Raw genomic sequence first — 22344 nt, 5'->3', positions numbered from 1 at the left:
GCTTCTGTGTGAGATTTTGTCTGTAGAGCTTTGCTTCCACCATTTGTTCCAGGGTTCTATCCATCCATTTTTTTGTTTTTTGGGTTTTTTTTTCCTCTTAATAATTATTTTTTTATTTTAATAACTTTATTACATTTTATCTTACTTTATTTTATTTTACTTTATCGTCTTTCTTTCTTTTTTTCCTTCCTTCCCTCCTTCCTCCCTTCCTCCCTCCCTCCTTTCTTTCTTTCTTTCTTTCTCTCTCTCTCTCTCCCCCTCCCTCCCTCCCTCTCTCTGGCTCTTTCTTTCTTTCTTCTTTCTTCTAATTCTTTCTTTCTACTTTTTCTCCCTTTTATTCTGAGCCGTGTGGATGAAAGGCTCTTGGTGCTGCAGCCAGGAGTTAGTGCTGTGCCTCTGAGGTGGGAGAGCCAACTTCAGGACACTGGTCCACAAGAGACCTCCCAGCTGCACATAATATCAAACGGCAAAAATCTCCCAGAGATCTCCATCTCAACACCAGCACCCAGCTTCACTCAACGACCAGCAAGCTACAGTGCTGGACATCCTATGCCAAACAACTAGCAAGACAGGAACACAACCCCACCCATTGCAGAGAGGCTGCCCAAAATCATAATAAGTCGACAGACACCCCAAAACACACCACCAGACGTGGACCTGCCCATCAGAAACACAAGATCCAGACTCATCCACCAGAACACAGGCACTAGTCCGCTCCACCAGGAAGCCTACACAACCCACTGAATCAACCTTAGCCACTGGGGACAGACACCAAAAACAATGGTAACTACGAACCTGCAGCCTGCAAAAAGGAGACCCCAAACACAGTAAGATAAGCAAAATGAGAAGACAGAAAAACACACAGCAGATGAAGGAGCAAGATAAAAACCCACCAGACCTAACAAATGAAGAGGAAATAGGCAGTCTACCTGAAAAAGAATTCAGAATAATGATAGTAAAGATGATCCAAAATCTTGGAAATAGAATAGACAACATGCAAGAAACATTTAACAAGGACCTAGAAGAACTAAAGATGAAACAAACAATGATGAACAACACAATAAATGAAATGAAAAATACTCTAGATGGGATGAATAGCAGAATAACTGAGGCAGAAGAATGGATAAGTGACCTGGAAGATAAAATAGTGGAAATAACTACTGCAGAGCAGAATAAAGAAAGAAGAATGAAAAGAACTGAGGACAGTCTCAGAGACCTCTGGGACAACATTAAATGCACCAACATTCGAATTATAGGGGTTCCAGAAGAAGAAGAGAAAAAGAAAGGGACTGAGAAAATATTTGAAGAGATTATAGTTGAAAACTTCCCTAATATGGGAAAGGAAATAGTTGATCAAGTCCAGGAAGCACAGAGAGTCCCATACAGGATAAAATCAAGGAGAAATACGCCAAGACACATATTAATCAAACTGTCAAATATTAAATACAAAGAAAACATATTAAAAGCAGCAAGGGAAAAACAAGAAATAACACACAAGGGAATCCCCATAAGGTTAACAGCTGATCTTTCAGCAGAAACTCTGCAAGCCAAAAGGGACTGGCAGGATATATTGAAAGTGATGAAAGAGAAAAAACTGCAACCAAGATTACTCTACCCAGCAAGGATCTCATTCACATTTGATGAAGAAATTAAAACCTTTACAGACAAGCAAAAGCTGAGAGAGTTCAGCACCACCAAACCAGCTCTACAACAACTGCTAAAGGAACTTCTCTAGGCAAGAAACACAAGACAAGGAAAAGACCTACAATAACCAACCCAAAACAATTAAGAAAATGGGAACAGGAACATAAATATCGATAATTACCTTCAACGTAAATGGACTAAATGCTACCACCAAAAGACACAGATTGGCTGAATGGATACAAAATCAAGACGCATATATTTGCTGTCTACAAGAGACCCACTTCAGACCTAGAGACACATACAGACTGAAAGTAAGGGTATGGAAAAAGATATTTCATGCAAATGGAAACCAAAAGAAAGCTGGAGTAGCAATTCTCATATCAGACAAAATACATTTAAAATAAAGACTATTACAAGAGACAAAGAAGGACACTACATAATGATCAAGGGATCGATCCAGGAAGATATAACAATTGTAAATATTTATGCACCCAACATAGGAGCGCCTCAATACATAAGGCAAATACTAACAGCCTTAAAAGGGGAAATCGACAGTAACACATTCACAGTAGGGGACTTTAACTTTAACCCCACTTTCATCAATGGACAGATCATCCGAAATGAAAATAAATAAGGAAACACAAGCTTTAAATGATACATTAAACAAGATGGACTTAATTGATATTTATAGGACATTCCATCCAAAAACAACAGAATACACATTTTTCTCTAGTGCTCATGGAACATTCTCCAGGATAGATCATATCTTGGGTCACAAATCAAGCCTTGGTAAAGTTAAGAAAATGGAAATTGTATCAAGTATCTTTTCCGACCACAACGCTGTGAGACTAGGTATCAATTACAGGAAAAGATCTGTAAAATATACAAACACATGGAGGCTAAACAATACACTACTTAATAACGAAGTGATCACTGAAGAAATCAAAGAGGAAATCAAAAAATACCTAGAAACAAATGACAATGGAGACACGACGACCCAAGTCTATGGGATGCAGCAAAAGCAGTTCTAAGAGGGAAGTTTATAGCAATACAATCCTACCTTAAGAAACAGGAAACATCTCGAATAAACAACCTAACCTTGCACCTAAAGCAATTAGAGAAAGAAGAACAAAAAAACCCCAATGTTAGCAGAAGGAAAGAAATCATAAAAATCAGATCAGAAAGAAATGAAAAAGAAACGAAGGAAACGATAGCAAAGATCAATAAAACTAAAAGCTAGTTCTTTGAGAAGATAAACAAAATTGATAAAACCATTAGCGAGACTCATCAAGAAAAAAAGGGAGAAGACTGAAATCAATCGAATTAGAAATGAAAAAGGAGAAGTAACAACTGACACTGTAGAAATACAAAAGATCATGAGAGATTACTACAAGCAACTCTATGCCAATAAAATTGACAACCTGGAAGAAATGGACAAATTCTTAGAAAGGCACAACCTACCAAGACTGAATAAGGAAGAAATAGAAAATATGAACAGACCAATCACAAGCACTGAAATTGAAACTGTGATTAAAAATCTTCCAACAAACAAAAGCCCAGGACCAGATGGCTTCACAGGCGAATTCTATCAAACATTTAGAGAAGAGCTAACACCTACCCTTCTCAAACTCTTCCAAAATGGAGCAGAAGGGGAACACTCCCAAACTCATTCTACGAGGCCACCATCACGCTGATACCAAAACCAGACAAGGATGTCACAAAGAAAGAAAACTACAGGCCAATATCACTGATGAACATAGGTGCAAAAATCCTCAACAAAATACTAGCAAACAGAATCCAACAGCACATTAAACGGATCATACACCATGATCAAGTGGGGTTTATTCCAGGAATGCAAGGATTCTTCAATATACGCAAATCAATCAACGTGATACACCATATTAACAAATTGAAGGAGAAAAACCATACGATCATCTCAATAGATGCAGAGAAAGCTTTGGACAGAATTCACCACCCAATTATGATAAAAACCCTGCAGAAAGTAGGGATAGAAGGAACTTTCCTCAACATAATAAGGGCCATACATGACAAACCCACAGCCAACATTGTCCTCAATGGTGAAAAACTGAAAGCATTTCCACTAAGATCAGGAACAAGACAAGGCTGCCCACTCTCACCACTCTTATTCAACATAGTTTTGGAAGTTTTAGCCACAGCAATCAGAGAAGAAAAGGAAATAAAAAGAATCCAAATCGGAAAAGAAGAAATAAAGCTGTCACTATTTGCAGATGACATGATACTATACATAGAGAATCCTAAAGATGCTACCAGAAAACTACTAGAGCTAATCAATGAATTTGGTAAAGTAGCAGGATACAAAATTAATGCACAGAAATCTCTGGCATTCCTATACACTAAGGATGAAAAATCTGAAAGTGAAATCAAGAAAACACTCCCATTTACCATTGCAACAAAAAGAATAAAATATCTAGGAATAAACCTACCTAAGGAGACAAAAGACCTGTATGCAGAAAATTATAAGACACTGATGAAAGAAAATAAAGATGATACAAATAGATGGAGAGATATACCATGTTCTTGGATTGGAAGAATCAACATTGTGAAAATGACTCTACTACCCAAAGCAATCTACAGATTCAATGCAATCCCTATCAAACTACCACTGGCATTTTTCACAGAACTAGAACAAAAAATTTCACAATTTGTATGGAAACACAAAAGACCCCAAATAGCCAAAGCAATCTTGAGAACGAAAAACAGAGCTGGTGGAATCAGGCTTCCTGACTTCAGACTATACCACAAAGCTACAGTAATCAGGACAGTATGGTACTGGCACAAAAACAGAAATATAGATCAACGGAACAGGATAGAAAGCCCAGAGATAAACCCACGCACATATGGTCACCTTATCTTTGATAAAGGAGGCAGGAATATACAGTGGAGAAAGGACAGCCTCTTCAATAAGTGGTGCTGGGAAAACTGGACAGCTACATGTAAAAGTATGAGATTAGATCACTCCCTAACACCATACACAAAAATAAACTCAAAATGGATTAAAGACCTAAATGTAAGGCCAGAAACTATCAAACTCTTAGAGGAAAACATAGGCAGGACACTCTATGACATGAATCACAGCAAGCTCCTTTTAGACCCACCTCCTAGAGAAATGGAAATAAAAACAAAGATAAACAAATGGGACCTAATGAAACTTCAAAGCTTTTGCACAGCAAAGGAAACCGTAAACAAGACCAAAAGACAATCCTCAGAATGGGAGAAAATATTTGCAAATGAAGCAACTGACAAAGGATTAATCTCCAAAATTTATATGCAGCTTAATAAAAAAACAAACAAACAACCCAACCCAAAAATGGGCAGAAGACCTAAATAGACATTTCTCCAAAGAAGATATACAGACTGCCAACAAACACATGAAAGAATGCTCAACATCACTAATCATTAAAGAAATGCAAATCAGAACTACAATGAGATATCATCTCACACCAGTCAGAATGGCCATCATCAAAAAATCTAGAAACAATAAATGCTGGAGAGGGTGTGGAGAAAAGGGAACCCTCTTACACTGTTGGTGGGAATGTAAATTGATACAGCCACTGTGGAGAACAGTATGGAGGTTCCTTAAAAAACTACAAATAGAACTACCATATGACCCAGCAATCCCACTACTGGGCATATACCCTGAGAAAACCAAAATTCAAAAAGAATCATGTACCAAAATGTTCATTGCAGCTCTATTTACAATAGCCCAGAGATGGAAACAACCTAAGTGTCCATCATCGGATGAATGGATAAAGACGATGTGGCACATATATACAATGGAATATTACTCAGCCATAAAAAGAAACGAAATTGAGCTATTTGTAATGAGGTGGATAGACCTAGAGTCTGTCATACAGAGTGAAGTAAGTCAGAAAGAGAGAGACAAATACCGTATGCTGCACATATATATGGAATTTAAGAAAAAAAAAATGTCATGAAGAACCTAGGGGTAAAACAGGAGTAAAGACACAGACTTACTAGAGAATGGACTTGAGGATATGGGGACAGGGAAGGGTAAACTGTGACAAAGCGAGAGAGAGGCATGGACATCTATACACTACCAAACGTAAGGTAGATAGCTAGTGGGAAGCAGCCGCATAGCACAGGGAGATCAGCTCCGTGCTTTATGACTGCCTGGAGGGGTGGGATAGGGTGGATGGGTGGGAGGGAGACGCAAGAGGGAAGAGATATGGTAACATATGTATATATATAACTGATTCATTTTGTTGTGAAGCTGAAACTAACACAGCATTGTAAAGCAATTATACTCCAGTAAAAAAAAAATATTATACACACAAAAAAATATATATATACAGAAAAATCTATAGTATTTTACTAAATTTATTTTACTAAAGAGACTATAGTATTTTATTATAGCCTGTTAATGGTGATTACATTAAAATAACAATGTTTGAAAAAAAAAAAGTACTCTCTTCTCGAGAATTCCCTGGCAGTCCAGTGGTTAGGACTCTGCACTTTCACTGCCAAAGGCCCAGGTTCAATTCCTGGTTGGAGAAGTAAGATCCCACAAGCCGTGCAGTGCAGCCAAAAAAAACCAAAAGGAAGATTAAAATACTCTCTTCAGGACTTCCCTGATGGTGCAGTGGTTAAGAATCTGCCTGTCAATGCAGGGGACATAGGTTCGAACCCTAGTCCAGGAAGATCCCACATGCCGCAAAGCAACTAAGCCCATGCACCACAACTACGGAGCCTGTGCTCTACGGCCCACAAGTCACAACTACTGAGCCTGCGTGCCACAACTACTGAATCCCGCACGCCTAGAGCCCATGCTCCGCAACAAGAGAAGCCAGGCAGTGAGAAGCCCATGCACCACAACGAAGAGTAGCCACCACTCGCCGCAACTAGAGAAAGGCTGTGCGGCAGCAACGAAGACCCAATGCAGCCAAAAATAAATAAATAAATTTATTAAAAACAAAAAATACTCTCTTCTCTAGCAAAAGAAAATGTGAGATGAAGACATAAATATGTTTGAGCTTTACACAAAATAAATATGACAGAACTTAAGAAAATGTAATATTCATAAGCAATATTGTAGCATAAAGGAGACTGAGAAATTGTAGAACAGAACAGGCAGAGTGATATGAGGAGCAGGATGAAATCACCTAAGGAGAAAAACATGCAGTAGTTTGACAGAAGGACATTTGACAGAAGGACAAGTATTCAGAAAGAGGAAGAAAAGCCAGATACAAGCCATTGAGACAGTGGCATAAGAACCTGAAAGCTCCAAATTTCCTCCTGGAAGAACAGGTACTGGGCGGATAAAAACTTGAATGGCGAGTAGCCCTTTTGGTGAAATGTATAAGCAATATAGTATTTACCATGAATCACTGGAACATTTCTTACAGAGAGATGTGAGGAAGATGTCATTTTTTCAAAGATAGTTAAATTCCTGCAAGTCAAATCATGATCTATAGCCCAAGTCTACGAAAAGAACAGTAAGAGGCAGAAAACATTCTTGAGGAATTATGGATAGGAAATATTACAAAACTGTTCAACTGCCTGGAGTCAAAAGCAAACTAGAGAAAGACAATGTGTCAAAGACAAGAAAGAAATGAATTTCTGTGAAGACCAGGGGAAGAGTTCAAACTCTGAGAAACAGAAATCTTAAAGCAGTTTGCCAAAAAAAAAGTTAAACCTGAAAATCACCAAGCTTCTAGACAGCACGACCAATGTAGTTAGAGCGGAAATAGGTGGAGGTAAGATGAAATAAAATTGACCATGAGCTGACAACTGTTAAACCTGGGTGGCGAGTAGATAAGGGCTCATGATACAATTCTGTCTATTTTTGTGTATGTTTTTTAAAGTGGCAGCTAATGGACCATGATACAGAGAATACTAAAGCTGCTGACATCAGGCGCTCTGGAAATCTTTAAATGCACTAGATAGTAAAGCACTCCTTCCTCCACACCACTCTTCTACATAGAACATACTTCTGTTATTACATCTATTTCCTTTTGAGTCCCATCTACAAAATCACGAGCTACTTAAAGGCAAATATTGTGTCTTATTCATCTATACATGCGAGCACCTAATACAGTGTCAGGGCTATAGCAAATGCTCAGTAATGTTTGATGAACTGAACAAAGCAATAATGTGATTGTAATTTCTAAGAGCGGAAGGCAGGCTTTTAGAAATGATGCAAAAGAGGTCAAAGAAACAACAATATTTCTGGAAGTACAGAAATTATATCACAGTAAAGACAGAAATATCTATAAAAGATACTACGAAAGTAAACAGTATGCTGAAGAGCTAAAAAAAAATTGAAGGAAGGAATAAATGAATGAATAATTCGCTCAGTATCTTCACCTACTGAAATGAGGCACATTGAGCCAATAAAATTTAACAATGTTTTTCACTGGGAATATCTAACATCCTCTGTTCTAATCCTGTTCTCTCAATCAGGTTTCTGATACTTATTGGCCTGTCATTAGACTTTTCCACATTCATTCATTCATTCAAATATTTATTGAACACCTACAATGCCAGACATTATTCTAGGCACTTAAGATACATCAATGAACTAAAAAGACAAAAAATCTCTGCTCTCATGGAGAGTATATGCTAGTGGGTGGAGAGAGAGAAGTAAATTATACGTATAATTTACATACAGTATACAGTGCCAGAAGACGGCTGTGAAACAAGTCCTGTCCAATAAACCCAAGTATTCATGTCGTACTGGGAGTTTTTAGTAAAATGGCATTGATAAACTTCAATAAGTCTCTTGCCTGTTTGGTATACATGAGAGTCCCCCATGACTGAACACCTCCTCATAGGAAAAGTTAAGGAGCTTATCCTAAACAATAGTGACACCCACCAAGGTAGTGTCAGCAGTGAGGCCGCAACTAGTGTCACCACCAACTTCTCTGACATCTCTTTAGGTGAAAGAAAAAAATATACAACTGTATAAAAACTATTAAAGAACAGCAATTATGCTTATTGGTTTTAAAGTTCCTTCTCTGATGTCAAAGAAATAGGAAGGAAAAGCTGTACGCTTGATTTTGGGAAGATACTGTTCTTTGAATGGCAGTAATAGCACAGCCTAAATTTAACAGACCATAACTGACCAAATTTTAGTCAAAACTTTTTGCTAACTGTTAAGGGATCATCAGTCCTCTCCAAATATACATATCTTTGATTAGTTTCCAATTACTGATCCAGGATATCATACAACTCGTCTTAGAAGAATCTCATTCTTGTTGTGAGAGTTCAGCCTAAGGACTCACTTGAATTTATAAAAATTCACTCATTAAAACATGTATAGGGCTTCCCTGGTGGCGCAGTGGTTGAGAGTCCGCCTGTCGATGCAGGGGACACGGGTCCGTGCCCTGGTCCGGGAAGATCCCACATGCCGCGGAGTGGCTGGGTCCGTGAGCCATGGCCGCTGAGCCTGCGTGTCCGGAGCCTGTGCTCCGCAATGGGAGAGGCCACAACAGTGAGAGGCCCACGTACCGCAAATTTAAAAACAAACAAAAAAAACAAACATGTATAGGCTGTATGCCAGTAACACCCTAAAATTAGAAACTGTTCTACATTTTATCATTAGAATTATGTTCTGAGTCATTAAAATAATTTTCTATCACCTTAGAGCCATCCACGTCAGTTCTCTAAACAGTAAGTATATCTAATTTAAGCATTTTGTTTTACTGACCAAGAAACTGTGTCCTAAAAAGGTTGAAGAGAAAAATTGTGACTCTTGTACAGTCACACACAGGCAAATTGGTGACATTTCTGGAAACCTAGAATTCAAGTCTCCTATCCCAACCCAACACTCTCTATTGACTACCACATTTTTCCTTTTGATCACAGCATTGTCAAATACCAATGAAATTAACCGGTTTTTAAAAATCTTTAGACCTGAGAACCAAAATACAATATCAAGACTAGAGCTTATCTTCCTGATAAATTTTGTTACAGCAAAACTGAAAACCAAAATTTAAAAAATCTTTAGACCTGACAACCAAAATATAGTATCAAAAGACTAGAGTTTATATGCCTGATAAATTTTACTATAGCAAAATTGAAAACCAAAATTAAAAGTCAATGAAAATACCATACACAAAGTTAACAAGATTTATCAGGAATTTTTTTTAAAGAGGTATTACTTTATAATCATCAGATTGGCAAAAATTACAAATTCTGAAAATATTCAGTGCTGGCAAGAATGTATGTAAATAGAAACCTTTATGCACTGCTGCTAGGAGTATACATTAGTAAAACCACTTTGGAGAGCAATCTTGTCATCATGAATGAAATGTGCTTGTGTGTGTGGGTACATTCTATGATCAGGTAATATCCTATGACCCAGCAGTTCCACACTTGGTACTATAACTAAAGAAACTCCTGCATAGGCATACAAGGAAGAGACAAGGATAAGGGTGTTTGTCTTGGAGTTGTCTACAGTAAGAGAGAGCTAGAGACAATATGCTGTCCACCATTAGTGGAACAGATACATAAAATATATCTTACCCTCCCCTTGCAGAATATGTTCCCTCTGGCTGCAAATCTCCTGCCTCTAGATATCTGCATGTCTTGCTCTTTAGCTTCAATCCAGTTTCTGCTCAAATTGTCAACTAATCAAATAAGTCTTCCCTGACTGCCCAATCTAAAATATCTTACCTTTCAATCCAGAATCTCTCTAGTCCAGATATCCTTCCTTCTATTTTCTAATCTTCCATTTTTCTGCGTAACACTTTTAACTGTCTGACATTCTAATACACATGTGTTTATTGTTCAGAATCCCAATTAGAATGTAAAATCCAGACACCAGATTTGTTCAAAGGAATATCACCAGAATCTAGAATTAGTACCTGGCACATAGAAAGTGATTAATAAATATTTGTTCAACAAATGAATTCAATGACTACATCCCAATCTCCGCTTATAGCATTAATAAATATTTGTTCAACAAATGAATTCAATGACTACATCCCAATCTCCACTTATAGCTGTGTAAAGTCACATAAATGAACCCAAGTCTCTGACTTTTCAAACCCACTCACAGTATATAACCTGAGTGGTTATATAACCTCCAGAGTATATAACATTCCACATTTTTTTCAACTCCCTGGCAATTCAATTTGCATTCACAGTATTCAGCAATGAAGCAGCTTCTCATGGCCAGGCACTACTCTGAGAAATAAATAAGGGAGTCTTTGCATTCAAGTCTAGAGAGGAAAAAAGGCAATTACAATATAGTATAAGTGCTATGATAAGCTGTTATGGAAGGAGGTCAGAAGATGACCTAACTCACCCTAGGAAGGCTGGGGAGGGCTTCCCAGAGGGGAGCAAGGCAGCATCTGTGCTGAGTAGAAGTTATCCAGATGAGCACAATATGGGTATTTGTCAGATAGGTGATGGCTACATTCTAGGCAGAAGACACACAACATAAAAGTGCCTCAATTTTAAAAAACATCCTAACACTTTTGAAGAACTGTAAACAATTCAGCATGACAAAACAATGTGAGGCAGGAAATAACAGAAGGTGAAAGCAAAAACAAGCAAGGCTCAAATCATTAACATCCCTATTTCCAAGGCCTGGTAGTTTGGATTTTTATCTGAAAGTCTGCATAGGAGGATTGCAGAATAACAGCACCATCTGCCTACAGAAAAAGGAAAGGTACAGAGGGATGGTATGCATTCTCAGAAGCATGGAAATTATTTAGAAGGTTTACATAGAAGTCCAGATAATAATGATAATCTGAACCAAGGCAGTAGCCACAGAGAAAAAGTAGATGAAAGAGGTAAAACAAGATTTGGTAAACAGTAATATAGTTAAGTGTGGGAAGGTTAGCACATAAGGGTAATAACAGGGAAGAGTTAAGATTCTAGTGTCTCTGACTGAGTGATGAGCTGCATGCACGAATCACAGGAAGAAGAGAAGCAACTTCAGAAAGGGTGACATACGTAATTTTTTTGACATGAGTTTAAGGTATCTTAATACAACCACAATGTATCAGAGTTGATCTGTGCTAAACAGATCTGGGAGTCATCAAAATAGATATAGAAGTTGAACTCATAAAGGATGAAATCCCTCAAGGAGAGGAGGCAGAGGCAGAAGAGAGGAGAAGATAGTAGATAGAGTGAAATGAATATTTAAAGTGGCCAGAGTGGCCAGAGAAGAGAGAAAAATATAAGGAAAGACTGACCAAGACATGGAAGGAACATAAGGAGACTACAGTGTCACAGAAACGTAAGAGAATTTCAAGGAGGACTAGTCAAAATGTTAAATGATTAAAAAGATTCCATTAGATTTCAGAATAAGGAAATCAATAGTGACCATCACCCCATCAAATTCAGTGACTGCAGTGGATTGGCAGACTTCAACACACTGAAAAATAAATAAATAAATAAGAAGAAGGTGGAGAAAATGAACATAGACAACTTTTTCAAGAACCTTAAAGGAAATAATTACAGATAAAATTGAAGAGGAATCTAGAGTGAAAAGAGTGTATTTAAGACAAGTGCATTTAAATCCTGATAAGTTAGTACCAGTTGAGAGTAAAAGGAATAACCAAGTGTTATGGACTAAACTGTATTCCCCAAAATTCATATGTTGGAAGCCCTAACCCTCAGTATCCCCAGTACTGAAGATAAGAATTTTGAAGATGTGATTAAGTTAAAATGAGGCCATCAGAGTGGACTCTCATCCAATATGACTGGTGTTTTAATGAGAAAAAGAGTCACTAGAGGTTCTAGTGCACAAAGGTACAACCATGTGAAGAGGCAGAAAGAGGGCATCTGTAACTCAAGGAGAGAGGCCTCAGAAGAAACTATTTCTGCCCTAACCTTAATTGTGGACTTCCAGCCTTCAAAACTGTGAGAAAATAAATTTCTCTTCTTTAAGCCACCCAGTCTCTGCTTTTTGTTATGTCAGCCCCAGCAAACTAATACACCAAGGAAACACTGTCCCTGAGGAGAAAAAACTCGGAACACAATTAGAGATGAACAGATAGAGGTAGACAAGTATGCAGGTGAAAGAGGGCAAAAAGCAATGAAGTTCCCAACAATGTATTGCATTTCCTCTGTGAAGCAGAAGACAACATTATCCAGGAAAGAGTAAGGAAGGAAGGAGGTGGTGGCTAATAACCACCATGGGAAACAAGAGTAGTTACTAAAGACACAGAGGATTATTAGGCTGCCTTTCCATTAGTCAGTAAATGTTTGTTACCTAGTGTCATTCATGAATGCTTTAGTTCAGTTTCAATATGGTGAACTCTAGCAGTAACTAGTAAAAGAAATGCATTGCAATGAATCAGAACCTGGTTTAAAAATCTAGATAACATGTGACCTTGTGCAAGTCACTTACCATTCTGGGCCTTAAGTTTCTTCAACCAGACAAACCAGACTTGATAATCAGCATAAGATCACCTCAGATTAAAAATAAGAAGTGCTATAATGTTTATGCAGGTTTGTGCATGACCTTGGTCTTCAACTTTTACCAACCAAAGTAGTGTGTCTCAAGCTGTAATGTACATTCATATCATCTGGAGAGCATGTTAAAATGCAGATTCTGATTCAGTAGACCTGGGGGTAAGCCTGAGATTGTGCATTTCTAACGAACTTTCAGGTGATGCCTACACCATATTTTGAGCTGCAAGGGTGTAGAACACTGATCCAGCTCAAGTTCTACAAAGCTTATAATTATGGGCTTATCTGTAATCAGCCTGATATTCAGAAAACCAAGGAAAAACATTCTAGACTCACACCTGCACGAAATGTCTTGCCATTCCGTGAAACACTCTGAAATTAACTGATAGTCCCCATTTGGTGCAGACAGGAAAAGACAGGAATCATAGGAAAAGAAAGGAATTGCCATCAATAACACTAAATTAGGAGAAGCCCAAGATTAAATACAAACACACACACGTACACAGATATACAACACAAAGGTTAAAACCTATCTAATCAAATACATTTTCTTTCTCAAAATATGAACATTTCTGGAAAAACACATGTATTTATCTCTAGAAAAATCTTCAGTATACTTTAACTGTCACATGTCTACAAAGATTCTTTTGCATTCTGGTTTGATCCTGAACGCAAACACATTCTACAGTGTCACAAAACCTAAAGCTGTTTTTTTTTAAACCTAAAGATTTTTATGTTAATTCCCAAATAATCTTCACCTATTTGTTTAGAACCTCCAATTGTATTATCACAACTAAATTTGTTTGTGTTGAGAATTCTCTTCTGTTTTAGGAAGTGTAACTAGGGCAGAGACAGCCCAGCTGCCCTAGGGCTATAATATATCGCCACAAATATTGCTATAATTAAACCGGTTTTTACTATTCCCTGTGCTAGGGGTTACAGGAGGTAAATTCCACAATCCTATCACAACCAACAGGGAGAGATTTTCCATCTAATTTCACAGAAATCTTCTTCAGTGACAAAAGACCTAAGAACAAATGTCATGAAATGGATGCCTCATATCGTAGAGTCACTCTGCCTTTAACCTGAAACCTCTGTACTGAACAGAGAAGTTTGAAATAACGTGAAAACGAAGTAATGAACTCCCTATCCAAGAAAAAATATTATGGCTGTAAACTACTCTTCCTTATTCCCTTCTGAAGAATAACCAAATCGCAAGGGCACTAGCGCACTACAATCGAACCCGTTCAAATGGGGTGGGGAGGGGAGGTCAACTGCAACCTTGGTACCAGGAGGCAATTTAGCAGTCCTATCTATCTAGCCAAGTCACTCTGAAAAAATAAGACTTCCCTCATTCACCACCATGTCACAAAAGGATTTTTTTAAAAAATGACAAATGCAATGGGCCTCAAAATAGTTTTGCTGAATCACAAATACCCTCAAGTTATAAAGCTGCAGAAGTCGCTGGGCTCGAGCACTGTCGGCCATACCTCAGCAAGTAAGTCCTCTATGAACATGTATAACTTCCTTCACTTGTTCGTTAAAGTCAAGCAAGGGTCTAAAGGTCAATTAAAGCTTTCACAGTATTACTATTAGTAGCAATACTGTGGGTGCAATAACAACATACAGTGGTTTTATACTAAAGATGACCACGTTCTCTGAAAAGTGGCACCACCGATCCCCCAAGGGCAAATGAACCACCCTAGCCCGCAACGCAGCCACAAAGAGCAACCTACGTCCTCATTCTGGCACCCAGTCCCTGCCTCCCCGCGCCCTGATTCCTCCGCGACCATGCTTCCCGCTCCCGGGCTGACTGGGGCAGCCTCGAGCTCCCAGGGGTCCTTGGGGTAACGGAGAGCCAAGCCTGCAGGCCGCCCTTCTCCCGCTAATGCTATGCCTGGCCTCCCACTAGCCACACGTTCTTCCCTCACCTCTCGGGTCTCCACTGCCCAGCCCACTCCTCCCTTCCGCTCGCCCGCGCTCTGGGGCTCTCAGGCCTGGGCCTCACCGTTTGGTTCGGTCCGGAATGGCCCGGCTCTCCCGCTTCCACGCTCCAACACGAAGCGGCGTCAGCTCGTCCTGCGCCCCACGCTTCCAGTCCACACGCCGCCGCCTACTGATGCCGAAAGCCGCTTCTAGTAACGCGCCATGTTCCGCGTCGCGGCTCCAAACGACGCAGGCGCTCGAATACTGCGTCACAGACACCCGGAGCGCGTGGACTAGGCAAAGACAGAAGACGATAGGAGAACGGCGAAAGGAGAGGGAGGAGCTTTCCCTTCGAAACCGAAGGCGCCGGGCGTCTAAGGCAGCTCTGTGCGCTTGCGCAGTATAGAGAGCTGGGACCCCACCGGACGCTGAGCGACCTGTAACCATGGAAACCATAGTTCGGCTCTGCCCCACTCCTGGGAAAATCAACTGTCCTGGGTTGACTGAAGCTTAAATCAGAATCATTTTCCCTTTCTTATTCCAGATATCAGCTGCCAAACTGCATTGTTTTACGGATCTGTCTCGGTAAAGAAGAATTATTTAAAATAATCCTACTCTCAGCAGTCAGCCCTCCCACGAATATTTATTTTTTTAAGGTCCTAAACTTGCTAGGCGCTCTAGTCCAGAACGATAGCAAGAGTGGAAAGATTAAAAGGGAGTTAATCCAGTTCTCTCTGCCTCTGCTTCTAATTAGCTTAGTGACGTAAGTTTTCTTACATTTAGAAAAAAATAGTTGTACGGAAATAGTTTAGTGTTCATAAAGATTAATAAAAATAATAGATAACATTCATTAATCATTTAGAATGTGCCAGATACGGTTCTAAGATCTTCAGATGAATCATGTATTTAAATCCTTAAAACAACCCTATGAGGTTGAAGAAGCTGAAACATTAGAAAGATCAAGTAACCTGCCTAAGTTCACACAGCTAGTAAGTAGTAACTAGCAGTGTTAGGTTTGAACCAGGCAATCATAAGCCTTGCATTACAAGATCCTCATCACACAAGGGCTATTTTTGAAAGTAAAAATATAAAAATTACCTAAATGACCACCAAAAGGAATGACTAAATCATGACACATGCATATATAATACAATACAAATTGGCCATTAAAAATAATGTTGAAAAAGAATCTGAAAAAGAATGGATATATGTGTATGTATAATTGAATCACTTTGCTGTACACCTGAAACTAACAAAACATTGTAAATCAATTATACTCCAATATAAAATAAAAATTAAATTAAAAAAATTTTTTTAATTATGTTGATATGTTAACATGTTCACAATGCATTAGGGAAAGAGTGGGTTACAAAACAATGTGCTCAGTATGGCTACATTTTTGGAATAAGTATATGCGAAAATGTTAACAGGGTTTGTCACTAGTTGGATGGTATTATGGGCCTATTTTATTTTTTAATTTATTTTGTTTGATTGTATCTTCTGATTTTACTGAAAGGTAATACTTCTCAAATTTTAAATGTGCATAGAATCACATGGGGGTCTTGTTAAAATAGAACCTGATTCAGTTGGTCTGAGGTGGGGCCTGAGAGTCTTCATTTCTAATGAGTTTCCAGTTAATGCTGCTCTTCATAGATCACACGTTGTGTAACAAGGCTGTAAGGAATATGCAATAAAGCAGGAAAAAATTACCTAATTTTAATTAAAATGAAAAAATTTGTTTAGAAGGATCTTTTCTGTTTGGAATCATGGGTTCGTCAGATATTGAAGGAAACCTGTAACTTAGAAAAATACACATACATAAATTTTGCCTACGGTTTCAGGGCACCAAATTAAGATGCACTTGGAGGTCCTAGCTTCAGCTACTATGAATGTAAAATCTAGTAATATAGTATGTACAAAACAAATATGTACAGCTGGATAAATCTCATATGACTGCATTTTGTTGCTATATTCTCATATTCTCACGTTCTTTGAAGAAAAAGACAAATATTAAATTAATTTAAATTACATGATCATTGGGCTGTTCAGATCATATTTAAAATATAAATATATGTTCAGTGCTTTCCCCCCAAAATGGTTGAAAACTGAAAAGAGAAAGCTGAAAATTGATGGAGCAAATGATAAGTTAAAGAAACATTAGCTTCCCTCACGCCTCAGTCTCAAGTAGGTTCCAAAAAACAGATATACATAATAACAATGCAAATTATTTGCCTCAGTAATATTATGATTGCTATCTTCTAAATATTCCCTATGTGCCAGTTACTGTTCTGTTTTTAAGTGCCTGACATTGAACTGTAGACATTTCATGTAGTTTATTATCCTCATCACCACCCTATATGGAGATTATTCTTTCCCTCATTTTACAGATTAGAAGATGATTCTCATGAATTAAGTAATTTCAAATTCTTAACTGGAGAAGCACAGACTCAAATTTAGATATTTGCTTTGTGGTAGATAGAATAAAAGATAGCCAAATCCTAGTCCCTGAAACCTGTGAATATATTACTTTTCATGCCAAAAGGGACTTTGCTACTATGATTAAATTAAGAATCTTGAGCTGGAAATATTATCTTGTGGGACCAACGTATTCACAAGGGTCTTTATAAGAGGGAGACAGGAGTATCCGAGAGAGAGATGTGACCATGGAAGCAGAGGTCACAGTGACACGGGGCCATGAGTCAATGAATACAGGCAGCACAGAGAAGCTGGGAAAGTCAAGGAAATGGATTCTCCCCTACAGCCTCTGTAAGAAACTCTGTCCTGCAGATGACTTTAGAGTTCTAACCTTCAGAACTCTCAGACAATAAATTTGTGTTGCTTTAAGCTACTCTTTGTGGCAATTTTTTATAGCAGCAATAGAAAACCAATATGTGCTCCAAAATCATAAGGTTTCGAATTTGCTACACTTCATTTAATATTGTAACTTGGGTAAAATTGGGTCTTGGGCAACTCTATAATATAGTTCATTAGCTCCTTATAGATTAACTCATTAGAAGCTTACCAGCTTGGGAAAATAAGTCTTTGAGAAACTAACTGATCTGCCCTTGGTAATATAATTTTGTAGCAGCTTCAGTTTTGTTTATATTTTTTAAAATTTATTGATTTTTGGCTGCATTGGGTCTTCGTTGCTGCGCGCGGGCTTTCTCTAGTTGCGGCGAGCAGGGTCTACTCTTCGTTGTGGTGTGCGGGCTTCTCATTGCGGTGTCTTCTTTTGTTGCGGAGCACGGGCTCTAGGCGCGCGGGCTTCAGTAGTTGTGGCTCGTGGGCTCTAGAGCATAGGCTCAGTAGTTGTGGCGCACAGGCTTAGCTGCTCAGTGGCATGTGGGATCTTCCCGGACCAGAGCTTGAACCCGTGTCCCCTGCACTGGCAGGCAGATTCTTAACCACTTCGCCACCAGGGAAGTCCCTGTTTATAATTTTTAAAAAATTTGAAACAGTATAAGGGTCTTTCACTAAGGATTGATTACATAAATTATGGTATGTTCATACAATGAAATACTCTCTACCTGTTAAAAGTGGTGATATAGATTTATATTCATTAACATTGAAAGATGTCCATCATATTTAGTTAGGTAAGAACAATAGGTTAAAAGAATTTTTTATATCCAAAAAGTCTTGGAAAATATCAGTACCTTAATGGAGGTGAACTCTGAGTGATAGGTTTCACTTTCTAAAATCTTTTTGTACTATCTAAAATTTTTTGCAATGTTTACGTATTACTTTAATAATCAAAGAAATATAATAAATAAAATATTTCTACTTTGGAAAAATAAATATAAGAATACCATGTAGCTTTGTATCTCTTAAGGTGAAACAGCATTTTTTCATATTCTCCTGGTAAGAATGAAAATTGATTCAACTGTTTTAGAAAATAATCTATTAGTATATATTCAGAGACTAAAATGTTCATATATTTTGACTAAATAACTCCATTCTTGTAAATCTCTACTAGGGGAATAATCCAAAGTATAGAAAATATTTTTCATAAATGCAGTAAAATGTGTATGGCTCTATTTTTTACAACAGTGGTATAGGAATGATTTAGTGAACTCTTACACAGTCACAAGATGAAATCTTCTGCAGCAGCTTTCAATACTGACTATCAAGATTGTACAAAAACTAGGAAAAGTGCTTTTTATGTTACTGTATTTTATAGAAAAAAAACAGTAAATTATATGATCTCAACTATGTAAAAATATGTATTGCTAAAACAATAGGAGAAAACAGTGTGTGTCAAAACCTTCACAGAGGTTATCCCAGAATAGTGAGATTAGACGTACATTTTTCATCTTCTTTCTACCTTCTGTATTTTCCAGGATTTTTGCAAGTTAAGTTTTTGGTTTTGTTATTTCGTTTACAATGTAGTTGTCCTATCTTTGGGGCCCAGGAAATGCATAAAAGGGGAAAATAAAACCAGTTTTACTTACTACATCTCTGTCATTAATTGTTACTTTGTACACAATTTATTCTTAAATTCATGGTAACCAAAGATTTAATTTTTTAACTCCATACTTTAGAATTCACTTGACTCTTACATTAGCTTGTTATTAAAGAGTGAAATTAATTTAAATTGTATCTAGAATGACTCAGCTAGTATCTTTTGCTTTCCTGCCATTCCACCAGTGATGAGAGTACAGTCATCCCTTAGTATCCACGGGGAATGATTTCAGGACCCTTCCTGTATACCAAAATCCACGAACCTCCAAGTCCCTTGCATAAGATGGCCTAGTACACTGGGTCCTCTGTATCCGCGGATGCATAACCTGCGAATTGACTATGATGGCAACACTCAGAAGTAGAGACCAAAGGAGCCCACAAAAGGCAGCTGGTGTCCTGCTGTGGCAAGAGCACAGGCTTCCACCCCTACTTCTGCTGCCAACTACCTGAAAGACCTTGAGCAAGTACCTTTAATTTCTGTGAGACTCAGTTTCTTCATATGTAAAACAGCATAAGCATGCTTGCCCTAACAATTTCCCAGGGTTTCATTGAAAATCTAATTGTGTGGAAAGTACTTTGAAACCCATAAAATGCAATATGAAAATATAATATATAAATACAAATATTAAAAATATAATATGAAATAGGCTCTATAATAATCCACAAATAGAATTCTTAGTACAATAATTTTCCTGTTGTATTTGGAAAGCTTCAAAGTGCTTCATTTTGCAACAGAATATATATTATTTTATGGTAATGATATGAACACATTTATCTGACAGATGCTTTTGGTAGGTATCAATGATTCGATATTAGATTTTCACTAACAATTATTAGATATTCACTGACAATGCTTAGACTCATCATGCTGGTATTAAACAGAGACCAAAGTCTTCTTTCTTAATTAATTGTATTAATTTAAAATAGCATTTTAATAATCTGAAAAAAATTTGAACATTTTTTATAGAAGACTCTTGCTCACAGTATTCAAGGTATATTACTTCTTTCAGCCAAATTTCATCACATTTTTCTGTTAAGATTTAGACAGCACAGTAGAAATTGTCTCTAGGTACTCTTTGAAATTGTCCTACGTTGTAAGGCAGCACTTCATTTTAGTATTGGATATTGGCACAATATTTTTTTTGTTCTAATCAAATTAAACAGCTTGATATTAAGTAAATTTCAATTTGATTTTGTTTTATCTTGTCCAGGTGAATTAATTTTTCATAGAAATATAGTATTTCAGTTAATAAATCCATGTTAAAAGTGTGAAATTCAAACATTCTTAATGTTTTTATGACTTCTAAATATATTAAAAGTCTGCAAGGAACTATAATTTATACAAGAAAATGCTCACAATGTTTTATTTTTATTCTTTATTATATTCCCTGGCACATTAAGAATGTTATCATTTCAAGCATGCTGTGAATTTAAATAATCCTCTTCTACCAAAGCAAATGTTATTGTAATTATTTTTCAAGTTATGATACACTTTGTTAACAAAAAACACTATAAGAATGGCAGTAATCAATTGTGCACACCCAAACTGAAAAATAATTATTTTTAATTAACAAAGGATATAAATATGAAGCGGAGAAGCATAAAATTATTTTTTACAATTACAAAGCCATTCATAGCTGCAAAGATAACTCAAATACATTCCAGCATAACTTGCATACACATTTCTTTAATGCAGCTCATATCCCAGCATCACACATTCCCTAGGGCTCATGGATCCATGCTGCACCCAATACTGTCTCACTTCTGAATGTTACCTTGGTACTAACAGAAAAAAAAATCCCAACAATTGGATGGAATTTGGCCAGAATAATAAGCAATACCAATTATTAGAACAATTTTCCTGTACTGATGAGGGTGCCCTTCCCATCCTTTTTCAGTTCTGTAGAAATTCCTCAACTAAATATGTTATTTTAGTGCAGAAAGTAGTGAATCCCTACCTGCAGTGTGCATCAGAATCTCCTAGAGGGTCTGTTAAAAATGCATTTGCCAGGGCCAAATCCTATTGTGATCCAGAATGTTTAGGGTAGGCCTTGGGAATGTGAATTTTCATTACATGTGGTATTTATTTGTGAGGGCTGCCATAATAAAATACCCCAGACTGGATGGCCTAAATAACAGAAATTTATTTTCTCACAGTTCTGGAGGTTAGAAACTCAAGATCAAGGTGTCAGCAGGGTTTGTTTTTCCTGAGGCCTCTCTTCTTAGCTTGCAGATGGCTGCCTTCTGGCTGTGTCCTCATATGGTCTTTCCTCTGTGTATACACATCCCTGGTGTGTCTATGTGTGTCCAAATTTCCTCCTTTCATAAGGATACCAGTCAGATTGGATTAGGTCACAATCTAAAGGCCTCATTGTAACTTAGTCACCTCTTTTAAGGCCCTATGTCCAAATACAGTCACATTCTGAGTACCAGAGTTTAGGGCTTCAACATATGAATTTTGGGGAAACACAGTCCACTATGTAACATGTGCCCTAGTTTTTCAGATATAGGTGACTCAAGGTTCATACCTAAACAAACACCAATTCAGCCTGTAGGTAAGCTAAATGTGCACACTCACCTCAGTCATTTAGTTTTATGTGGCTTATTTTGTGACAACTTCCAGGAGGGTCTTGCTATTTCACTCCTAAAGAAAATTATCATTTGGCTTCCATCCTTATTGTCTATCATGCTACATAAAATAGTCTCTCCCACCTACCCTGTTGATCTCTTTCTCCTCTACTTTACTTTTTTCTTCATACTTATCATCACCTGACATAATGTCTGTTTTTCCTCACTAGAATGTAAGCTCCACTTTGTTTTGCTCACCACTCACTGTACACACCCCCGTGTGTAGAACAGTGACCCAGGAAGATGAGAGTGTCCTGGAGG

At 37.6% G+C, this 22344-nt stretch overlaps 1 protein-coding gene across 1 annotated transcript in view; it reads right to left on the bottom strand.

Annotated features, from left to right (window-relative positions):
- The window catches only part of IPO11 (importin 11), a 215564-nt gene extending 200342 nt beyond the window's left edge, over positions 1-15222 (bottom strand). The window contains exon 1 of the mRNA XM_029217487.1: positions 15080-15222. The gene's annotated coding sequence lies outside the window, so the exon portion shown is untranslated. The remainder of the gene's footprint in view (positions 1-15079) is intronic.
- Positions 15223-22344: the final 7122 nt, after the last annotated feature.

The sequence above is a fragment of the Monodon monoceros genome, unplaced genomic scaffold (genome assembly GCF_005190385.1).
Source record: "Monodon monoceros isolate NGI ecotype Baffin Bay Population unplaced genomic scaffold, NGI_Narwhal_1 Super_Scaffold_12, whole genome shotgun sequence".
NCBI classification, from domain to species: domain Eukaryota; kingdom Metazoa; phylum Chordata; class Mammalia; order Artiodactyla; family Monodontidae; genus Monodon; species Monodon monoceros.
Note: the sequence above shows the minus strand (reverse complement) of the source record. Positions and strands in the feature narration are given on the sequence as shown.